The sequence below is a fragment of the Cetorhinus maximus genome, chromosome 21 (genome assembly GCF_964194155.1).
Source record: "Cetorhinus maximus chromosome 21, sCetMax3.hap1.1, whole genome shotgun sequence".
Lineage (NCBI taxonomy): Eukaryota > Metazoa > Chordata > Chondrichthyes > Lamniformes > Cetorhinidae > Cetorhinus > Cetorhinus maximus.
The window spans coordinates 5,454,494-5,466,140 of NC_135899.1; the positions used below are offsets into that span (position 1 = coordinate 5,454,494).

The window sequence follows — 11,647 nt, forward strand, 5'->3', positions numbered from 1 at the left end:
GGCAGTGTGGGGGAGGGGGGTGGGTTAATGGGAGGGGGCAGGTAGGAAGGAAAAGGGGGTTCCGCCTAAGATTGGTAAACCGTAGCCCCTGAATAGTGACACACCTGCCTGCCCCACTTTCTCCCTGCCCTTTTACCATTTCAGGTTAAAAATCGGGCTTCCCACTCTCTCCCTGCTGCCTGTGTGGGCAGCGTATCATCAAGGTCAATTGGCTTGAAAACATGCCTAACTGACCCTTCATTGTTCATTTTAATATGGCTGATTTCAATGGCCTTCCACCCACCCTCCCATATTATAGGGGAGAGCTTGGAGGTGGGTGAGAAGGTGGTGGGATGGGTGCCACCCCATTTTACGTGCCCCCGCCAATGGGAAACACGCCTGCTGGGGGCACATAAACTTGAGTATATTCAAGAACGGGACAGATAGATTTTTGATTTCTCAGTCACTCGGGGGAAATGGCGAGTGAGCGGGAGAGCAGAATTGAGGCAGAGGATCAGCCACAATCATATTGCGTGGCAGAGCAGGCAGAGGAGGGTCGTATGATTTATCCCTGCTCCCATTTCTCATGCTCTTATATCTAAACCTCTATAATATAATGTATCAGGATATTATTTGTATCATACATGAATACTGTTATATTATATCATATATTTAATACGTTTACAGCTACATACCATACCTGAATATTATTTTAATCATATATGATTACTGTAGATTATAAAAAATTATGTATTTCCTGTTGTATAACAAATATTATTTGAATCATACATGAATACTGTTAGATTATATCATATATTTAATACGTTTACAGCTATATACCATACCTGAATATTATTTTAACCATATATGATTACTCTTAGATTATAAAATAAAATTATGTACCTCCTGTTGTATAACAGAATATTATTTGCATCATATATGAATACTGTTAGATTATATCATATATTTAATACATTTACTGCTGTATAATATAGCAGTATATTATTTGAAGTATATATTAATACTCTGTTAGATTATATCCTGTCTATTGTGTGTTTCCTGCTGTTTGGTGGTTTCATTCATTCACCTATTTGCGTGACAGGGGTTTACCTCACTCCACCCTTACATGGGCGGTTATTTCAGCGAATCTTTGGAGCTACCAGGAACTGAAAGTGAAAATGTTTGTGATGTCCCGAGTAGGAAGTGAGTTTCGTTCGGGCTGAATGTTGTTTTCACCGGATTAGGTGTAAGGAGGAGCCATCCTGCCTGAGCTGTGCTCACAGTGCCTGCCGGTCCTGTATGTTAACCCGGTGCTAGGAGGAGACAAGGGCAGAGGGGGGGAAAGGTTGACTCTCTGCGGGATGAAGCCTCCCCCTGGGACTGCCCAGTCCCTGGGTGGACAGGTTAGCCCGCTGAAAGGCAGCTCTCTGCAGCAGTGCCAGGAACACCAACAGCCGCTGAGACTTTACTGTAAAACCCACAAGCAGCCGCTCTGCCTGCTTTGCCAGGGTTCAAAATGGCACAGGAACCACCAGGTGGTCCCTGTGGAAGAAGCTGCCGAAGAGGTTAAGGTGAGGGCTGTGGGGAGAGCTGAACACGGAGATATCCCTGTACAATCACCTGTTTCTGGCTGCAGGTAGCTGGGAACTTGTCTGTTTTGCCCCGTGTGGACTGTTGCTCAGCTCATGGTCGACCGTCACTTAGAGGCGACTGAGAAAATAGAGGGGGACACAAACTGAGCAAATCTGCACTAGAGAATATGGTGATTATTAGCTGCTTTTGATCTTATTCAGGCATCCAGCACAGGACGGCAAGAATTAAGAACAGGAGTAGGCCATTCGGCCATTGGGCTGAATGTGGCCTCAACTCCACTTTTCCTGACTGCCTGTATGACTCCCAAAGTCTAACTCAGCCTTGAATACATTCAGTGACCCAGCCTCCATTGCTCTCCAGGGAAGAGAATTCCAAAGACTAATGACCCTCTGAGAGAAAAAAAATCTCTTACCCTTAGTCTTAAAGGGAAGACCCTGAATTTTTCAACGGTGACCTCCTAGTTCTAGACTCCCCCACATCCTCTCAGCATCTGCCATGACAAGTCCCCTCAGGGCCTTATACATTTCAATAAGATCACCTCTCCTTCTAAACTCCACTGGATACATGTCCAGTCTGTTCAACCTTTCCTCATAAGATAACCACCTCATCCCAGGAATCAGTCGAGTGAACCTTCTCTGAGCTGCTTCTAACGCAATTATATCCTTAACGAAGGAGACCAAAACTGCACACAGGACTCCAGACACAGTCTAACTAAGGCCCTGTGCAATTGTAGCTTCACTTCGCTGTTTTTATATTCGATTCCACTTGCAATAAACCACCAGCATTCCATTTGCCTTCCTAATCACTTGCTGCACCTGCATATCAACTTTTTGTGATTCATGTACCAGGACACCCAGATCCCTCTGTATCAGAGTCCTGCAATCTCTCTCCATTCAAATAATATCCTGCTTTTCTATTCTTCCTGCCAAAGTCGACAAGCCCACATTTTCCCACATTGTATTCCATCGGCCAAATTTTTGCCAGGATTCGCTTGATAATCCTTAGCTTTTCAAGCAGTTTTAACATTTGTGACAACCTATTTAAAACTAACACATTAACAGCTCTGTTACAACAGCAAAGAGATGAATGCCATACGAATGCATGATACGTTCATATTTCTAATCATAATTTTCAGACTTAACTGAGTTTATAAATGAGATGATTTCAGCAGCAATGATCAATAATTAACCGATATGTCACGTTCTCAGCAGGAATTGCTGCAAACATTAGTGAAACCACTCCAGTAGAAGAAGGGAATGCAATACCTCAAAGAGCAACTATGAGAGAACATTAGCTTACATTCAGGTACATTTAATATCATTTTATTTCATATTCTTTAACTATAAGGCTTTGAACTTTTAGTTAAAACATCCAACCCTCCTTCCCAAAACCAAACCATAATGTAACAACCTGTGTCTATGCTGTTCATGTAGAAAGACCATAAATAAAAAATAGTCGCAAATAAATCCCACCGGGAATTCAGGAGAAACTTTTCTACTCGAGAGTAATGAAAAAGTGAAACTCACTAACTCTGGGAGAAGTTGAAACAAATAGAGTAGATGCATTCAAGGGGAACCATGAGGGAGGAAGGGATAGACAGTTATGTCGATAGACTGAGATGGAGTAGAATGAGAAGAGGGTTGTGAGGAGCATAAATACTGGTATGGGTTTGTAGGGCCAAATGGCCTGCTGAACATATTTTGTAAGGATGTTGTCTTTTTGATTTAAATGCAAGAGCAGCTGAGTAATTCATTTGATGTCATCTCCACTTTGGGGGAACTGCTTTTTCATCCAGACTGTGGCTGCTGGCAATAGCTGTATTATAATCTCCACAGGAAACAGCTGCTCGAGACTCCCTGAGACTCTGCCCCGAGATAGCTCAGTACATGTCTCAGCTGGTCTCAGTAACGGTGACCATGAAACCATCATCGATTGTTGTAAAAACCCATCTGGTTCACTAATGCCCTTTAGGGAAGGAAATCTGCCGCCCTTACCCGGTCTGGCCTACATGTAACTCCAGACCCACAGCAATGTGGTTGACTCTTAACTGCTCTCTGAAATAGACGAGCAAGCCACTCAGTTCACTGGCAATTAGGGACGGGCAACAAATGCTGGCCTTGCCAGCGATGCCCCACATTCAATGAACGAATAAATAAAACAAAAACTATTTTGAAGAATAGCACGGGAGTTCTCCCCGGCGCCCTAGCCAAATTTTCTCCTGGGTCAGCATCACAAATGCAGATCTTCTGGTCATTATCACTGTGGGAGCTTGCTGTGTGCAATTTGGCTGCCATGATCCCACATTACAACAGTGTCTACACTACAAAAGTACGCCATTGGCTGCAAAGCACTTTGAGGCATCAGATTGTCATAAAAAGCACTATATAAATGCAAATCTATTTTTTAAACAAATAATGTGGTCATTTTCACACTGCATGTTTGTGTGAGTTTGCTGTGTGCAAACTGACTGCCGTTTTCCTCACATTAGGACTTCATTGGCTGTTAAGCGTTTTGGGACATTCTGAATTCATGTTTAATATGAGCATTTTTTTTTTTAACTGAACTGCATGTAGGTTTCAAAATGTTTCCAGAAAGCCTAAGAGAGCTCCTCGCTTACTGACAACGCGTAAAGCCTGGTTCCAGGTGCCACTGGAGTTATACAACAGCAACTTATATTTATATAGCAACCTTATCAAACACCTCGAGGAGTTTCCTAGGAGCATCATGTGCCACCGAGTCACATGAGGAGATATCAGGTCAGATGATCAAAAACTAAAAGAAAGATCGGCTTTAAGGAGTGTCTTATATTTAAAGTGGGGTGGGGAGGTATAGGGAGTGTATCCCAGAGCTTGGGGCCCAGGCAGCTGAAGGCATGGCAGCCAATGGTGAGGCAATTAAAATCGAGGGTGCTCAAGAGGGCAGAATTAGAGGAGTGCAGATATCTTGGAGATGTGTGGGACTGGAGGAGTTTGCAGAGATAGGGAGGGGGCAAAGCCATGGGGGGGGATTGAAAACAAGGATGAGAATTTTACAATCAAAACATTGCTTGACTGGGAGCCAATGTAGGTCAGCGAGCACAGGGGTGATAGGGGAATAGACTTGCTGTGAGTTAAAACATGGGCAGCAGAGTGTTGGATGAGCTCGTGTCTCCAGAGGCTAGAATGTGGGAGACCAACCAGAAGTGTGTTGGAGCAGTCAAGTCTAGAGATAATGAAGGCATGAATGAGGGATTCAGCAGCGGATCAGCTGAGACAAGGCAAAGTCTGGGGAGGCTAGAGAGGTGGGAGTAGGTGGAAGTTAGAAATATGAGGTCACCTTGGAATCAAATGTAACACCGAGATTGGGAACAGACTAGTTTATTCTGAGACTGTTGCCAGGGAGAGGGATGAAGTGAGTAGCTGGGGAATGGAGTTTGGAGTGGGGTCCAAAAATAGTGGCTTCAGCCTTTCCAATATTTAATTGGGGGAAATTTCCATTCATCCAGATGGATGTCGGGAAGTAGTCTGAGAATTTAGCAGTAGGGGAGTTGAGAGAGGTGGTGGTGTGGTAGCACTGGGTGTCATCAGTGTACATGTGAAAAACTAAGACTGCGCTTTCAGATAATGTCATGGAGAGGCAGCATGTAGATAAAAAAATAGGAGGCGGGGGGATGGAGGGAAGGATCGATCCTTGGGGGACACCAGAGATAATAGTACAGGTGCAGGAGGAGAAAGCATTGCAAGTGATTCTGTGGCTATGATTATAGATGAGAATGGAAGCAGGGGAGAGCAGTCCCACCCAGCTGGATGACAGTGGAGAGGTGTGGAGGAGGATGGTGTGGTCAACCATGTCCAAGGTTGTGCACAGACTCAGAAGGGCGAGGACGGAGAGTTTACCTTTTTAACTGTCACATAAGACTTGTGACATCGATAAGTGCCATTTCAGTTACAGTGGAAGAGGCAGAAACCTGATTGGAGGGATTCAAACATGGAGTTCAGGGGAAGGTGGGAACAGATTTTCCAAGTCTTTGGGAAGGAGATGAAATATAGTTTGCATGGGATTAAATGTTTGTATTCTTCAGGAGAGGGGTGAGGAAGGTAGATTTAAATGACAGAGGTACAACACCTAAGGAGAGAGAGCCCTTAAACAGTATTGGCTAACATGGGGACCAGGAGATGAAATTGGTTCTAATCACAGAAGGAAGCCATTCAGCCCATTGTATCTGTGCCGGCTCTCTGAAGTAGTGTTGAGGTAGCAGGAGCTGTGTCCTACACCTATTGCGATATCAAACCCAGTGGTTCGAGCCTGTCCCCTTTATTGGGCTCACACTGCAGGTCCCCCTGGAATGAGGTCACACCCTGTTTCTAGATCATTCTGCAACTTTTAAGGTCAGAAAGTGTTTGCTTGTAAAATATGGAATATGAGCGCCCTCTTATGGTCCTATAATTGACTCTGGATTTAGGAATACATTGGGTGCCATTTTCCATGCCTGCCGGTCATTGGGATTCTCCAGCCTGCTGAAAGTCAATGGACTTCTGGCTGGCCTGCCTCATCCCCCACCCCATTAATTCCGACAGTTGATTCTCAAACATACATACATGAAAAACCGAAGGTTGAAACAACGTGTAACAACTCTCTCAGAGCCTCATATTGCCGTTTGAATCGTTCTTCTCGCACAGCTGCGGACGAGCAAGGCAGAGCAACAAGTTAAGAAAGAACTTGAGAAACTTCACCAGTTCCCCCTCAAGGAAGAGAAGATTGCTTTGCAGAAACTGAAACAAGAAGAGAAGAGGAAGTGTCAGGCGATGAAGGGAAAGATCGTGAAGATAACTGAAGAAATGGCAGCACTGTCTGGCACCATTGAGGAGATTCAGCAGCTGCTGAGTGAGGAGGATCATATCCTATTTCTCAAGGTAGGGGGGCGGTTTTCTTACTCGTCTTTTCCCAGTTCTCACCGGTTACTCCTTGAACTAGTGCAGCAACAGAACCCGACCTGTGTCAACCGTGGCTTAGCAGGCAGCACTGTTGCTGTCCGAGCACACAATCCAGGCTGACACTGCCGTAAAGTGCTGAGGGAGTGCTGCACTGTTGGAAGTGCTGCCTTTCATCTGAGACATTAAACCCAATCCCACTCAGCTAGATGTAAAAATATTCCTTGGCAGTATTTGAGGAATTTCTAGCGGGGAAGGCTAGAAGTGTGAGTGTGTGCATTTCAGCATTGGCTGGCTCTGTGGTCATACCGCCCTCACAGTTGAATAGCCAGCAGACGTTCCGCCATTAGACTCAGACATAACCACAAGGCTGATGTACCAGGGGGCTCCCGCTGTCCATGGGATTCTATCTCAGTGAAGAATCAATGTCTTCAGAAGAAGAGAGGGGATAGAATGGGAGAACAATGGAGAGAATTAGTAAGGACAGATCTATTACTATTTTCTTGGAAATATGAAGCACACACTGTCCATCTTTAGCAGCTTATCTTGCAGAGAATATAAATGACAATAGATTAATTACATCTTGATAATTTATACTGGATTGTTAACCAGTGAGATGCATTATGAATTAACATCACCTTTATTTTCAGTTGTATTGAATCACAATAAATTCACATTCTCGGGATAAAGGACTGGTTTTGCTGTTTAAAATCAGAAAAACACTGCTATTTATCTGAAACCTACTCTAATTGAATTTGCCTGTTCTTTGGTACCGAAAGTTCTGTAAAACAAGGAGACTAACTGCTGTGTTTTTTGATTCTCTTTCAGAAAGTTCCGGAAATGGAGAAAAGTTACAGGTTAAATGCTTAACGTGAATCTTTTCTTTTTAATTTGTCCACAATTCCAACAAAAGCTGCTATTACCTTCCACTGTCTCTCTTCTTACAGAGCGAAAAGGACCATCCCAGTCCCAGCGAGCACTTGTCCCATTGTTAATGTAGAGAAGTGTATTGAATCACTCCAGTATCGAGTCTGGAAGCAGATGTTGACAGTGGTTAGCACCGGTGGGTGACATCTGCTCCATGTTTCCTTCCCAGCATCGTGCACAAGACTGATCTCTCCCGGCACAGTTCCCGAAGACGCAATTTGCCAATTCTCTCCTGAAAGCGTAATTGCCATTCTGTTTTGGAAGAATATATCATCCTCGAACATTCCACAATCCGGCACGCATTCCAGATGGTGGAGGCAGGTTCAATAGCTATTTCTGGAAGGAATTAGATATATACTTGAAAAGGAAAATTTGTAGGGCTATGGGGAAGATCAGAGAAGTGGGACAAATTGGATAGATCTTTCAGAGAGCCAGTACCAACACGATGGGCCAAATGTCCTCCTTCTGTGCCATTTCATTGTATGATTCTAGAAATCCTTGTTAGTCACAGTGGATAGATGATGAATTTATTTTCCTGACAGTTTATTTATTTTTAACCATTTTATAATCAGTTAAATCCACAGCCAGAGGAATGCTGTATGAACATGAATGTTGGCCACTAATATGGATACTCATTCCTTGGAGCAAATTAATAAATAGGGACCCCTTTGACCAGATTCATCAAAATTGTGGGAGTTTTCCTCTCGGCTCTATGTCCCAGCAACATTTTAATTACAGCAAGGCTGTTTCTGCGCAAATTATAGAATCATACAGCACTATGAAAGCCATTCGACCCATTCTTCTTGCAAGGCTCTTTAAAAGAGATGTCCAATTACCCCACTCCACTACTCATCCCCCATGGCCGTGCAAAATCTTTCCTTTTAAAGCATAGATGCCATTGCCCTTTTGAAAGTTACGAGTGAATTTGCTTCCCATCGGCAGGGCAGACCCACCAGAGGCAGTTGCACAGTGGTATACAGTCGGGATGGAGTTTCTCTGGGAGTCCTCAATGCTGACTCCAAAGTCTCATGGCATCAGGTCAAACACGGGCAAGGAAACCTTCTACTGGTTACTACCCTCCCTCAGCTGATGAATCAGTATTGCTCCATGTTCAACACCACTTGGAAGAAACACTTTGGGTGGCATGGTCACAGAGTGTACTCTGGGTGGGGAATTCACTGTCCATCACCAAGAGTAGCTCAGGAGCAGCACTACTGACCAAGCAAATCAAGTCTTAAAGGACATAGCTACTAGACTGTACTTGTAACAAGTAGTGAGAGAACCAACAAGAGGGCAAAACCTACTTGACCTCGTCCTCACCACTCTACCTGTCGCAGATACTCCTGTCCATGTCAATATTGGCCAGAGTGGCCACCACACAGTCCTTGTGGACATCAAAGATCCCCTCCATCTATTATGTGGCATTACCACTCTTTTAAATGGGATAGATTTTGAACATCGAGCAACTCAAAACTGGGCACCCATGAGGCTCTGTGGGCCATCAGCAGCAGCAGAATTGTACTCAACCACAATCTGTAACCTCATGGCCTGGCATATCCCCCACTCTACAATTACCACCAAGCCCGGGGATCAACCCTGGTTCAATGTGGAATACAAGGGGGTATGCTAGCAGCAGCACCAGCCATACCTAATAATAAGGTGTCAACCTGGTGAAGCTACTACATGGCACTTGCATGCCAAGCAACAGAAGAGGCAGCCTGCAACAGACAGAGCTAAGTAACCCCACAGTTAACAGATCAGATCCAAGCTCTGCAACCCTGCCACCTTCAGTCGTGAATGGTGGCGAAAAATTAAGCAACAAACAGGAGGAGAAGGCTCCACAAATATCCCCATCCTTAATGATGGGGGAGCCCAGCACATCAGTGCAAAAGATAAGGCTGAATCACTTGCTACAATCTTCAGCCAGAAGTGCGGAGTGGATGATCCATTTCAGTCTCCTCCTGAGGTTTCCCACATCACCCTGACAAAATCCCGGCTGTAGTACTGAAGAAATAGCCGCAGCCCTAGCCAAGCTGTTCCAGTATAGCTACAACTCTAGCATCTACCTGACAACATGGAAAATTGCCCAGGTATGGCCTGTCCACAAAAAGCAGGACAAATCCAATCCGGCCATCAATAGACTTCATTCATGAACAAAGTGATGGATGGCGTCGATGACAGTGGTGTCAAGTGGCACTTACTCATCCATAACCTGCTCATCAATACCCAGCCCAGATTCAGCCAGGATTACATGGTTCCTGACCTCATTACTGACTTGGTCCAAATATGGACAAAAGAGCTAAATTCAGGAGGTGAGATGAGAATGACTGTCCTTGACATTAAGAAAATATTTGACCGAGTGTGGCATCAAGGGGTGCTAGAAAAATTGAAGTCAATGAGAATCAGGGGCAAAACTCTCCACCGGTTGGAGTCATGCCTAGCACAGAGGAAGATGGTTGTGGTTGTTGGAGGTCAGTCATCTCAGCTCCAGAACATCACAGCAGGAGTTCCTCAGGGTAGTGTCCTTGGCCCAACCATCTTCAGCTGCTTTATCAATGACCTTCCCTCCATCATAAGGTCAGAAGTGGGGATGTTCGCTGATGATTGCACAATGTTCAGCACCATTCACGACTCCGCAGATACTGAAGCAATCTGTGTCCATATGCAGCAAGACTTGGACAACATTCAGTCTTGGGCTGATAAGTGGCAAGTAACATTCATAACACATAAGTGGCAGGCAATGACCAATGCCAACAAGAGAGAATCCAACCATTTCCCCTTGACATGAAATGGCATTACCATCGTTGAATCCCCATTATCAACGTCCTGGGGGTTGCCATTGACCAGAAACTTGCCTGGACCAGTTACATAAATGCTGTGGCTCTGAGAACAAGTCAGAGGCTGGGAATTCTGCAGAGAATAACTCATCTCCTGACTTCCTAAGGCCTGTCCATCAATTACAAGACAGGAGTGTGACGGAATTCTCTCCACTCGCCTGGATGGGTGCAGTTCCAACAACACTCAAGAAACTCAACACCATCCAGGACAAAGCAGCCCGCTTCATCAGCACCCCATCCAACATATTAAACATTAATTCCACCCACCACTGACGTGCAGTGGCAGCAGGTGCGCCATCTACAAGATGCGCTGCAGCAATTTGCCAAGGCTCCTTCGACAGCACCTTCCGAACCTGCGACCTCTACCACCTAGAAGGATAAGGGCAGCAGATAGATGGGAACACCACCACCTGGAAATTCCTCAACAAGCCGCTCACCATCCTGACCTGGAAATATATTGCTGTTCCTTCACTGTTGCTGGGTCAAAATCCTGGAACTCCCTTCCTAACAGCACTGTGGGTGTACCCACACCACAGTGGTTCAAGAAAGCAACTCACCACCACTTTGTCAAGGGACAATCAGGGATGGGCAATAAATGCTGGCCTAGCCAGCGAAAGTGCCCATTCTATGCATGAAGAAAAAAATGGTGGGGAATCACAAGCTATTCACAGAAGGTCAATGAGCCCAATATCACTGAAGGTGATGGTAACATTGCCCTGTTTCTGTCCATTGCCTCCTTGTTAATATTACTACTCATCTTATCAGTAAGCGAGCCAAGTGTGCATGTTACATGTGTTAATGACCTGTTTATTTATGTTCCCTCTAAACCTATTCCCCCAGCTCCAGTAACCTTGGACCCTTGTACCGCTCACCCTCACCTACTCCTGTCCGAAGAGCTCAGCAGGGCGTGAGTCACTCCTTGAAAAAAACAGCAGCCACTCTTGGACTGTCCAGAAAGATTCAATCCTTGCCTCTGTGTCCTGGGACGTGAGGGATTCGCATCCGGGAAACACCACTGGGAGGTGGTGGTGGGACAAAAGACTGAGTGGGATGTGGGTCTGGCCAGAGGATCTATCAACAGGAAAGAGGCCATTGACCTGAATCCAGATAACGGAGCCTGGTTAATAGCACTGAGAAATGGAAATCAGTGCAGAGCTGCAACCAAAACTTGGAAATACTTAGACCTGAGGGAGAAGCCGAGAAAGATTTGAGTCTGCCTGGATTATGAGGGAGGGAAGGTGTCCTTTTATAATGCAGATACAATGTCCCATATCCACACTTTCACTGATAGGTTCCATGAGAAGCTGTATCCTTTTTTTCAGCCCTGGTCACAATAATGGGGGGAGAAATGCTGAACCCCTGAAAATCTGTCCTCACAAAGTAACAATTCAGGAAGAATAG

The 11,647-nt window shown here is 45.0% G+C and overlaps 1 pseudogene; it reads left to right on the forward strand.

The window, feature by feature from the left end:
* The first annotated feature begins 1,340 nt into the window (after positions 1-1,340).
* Positions 1,341-11,647, forward strand: LOC144695495 (zinc-binding protein A33-like; annotated as a pseudogene).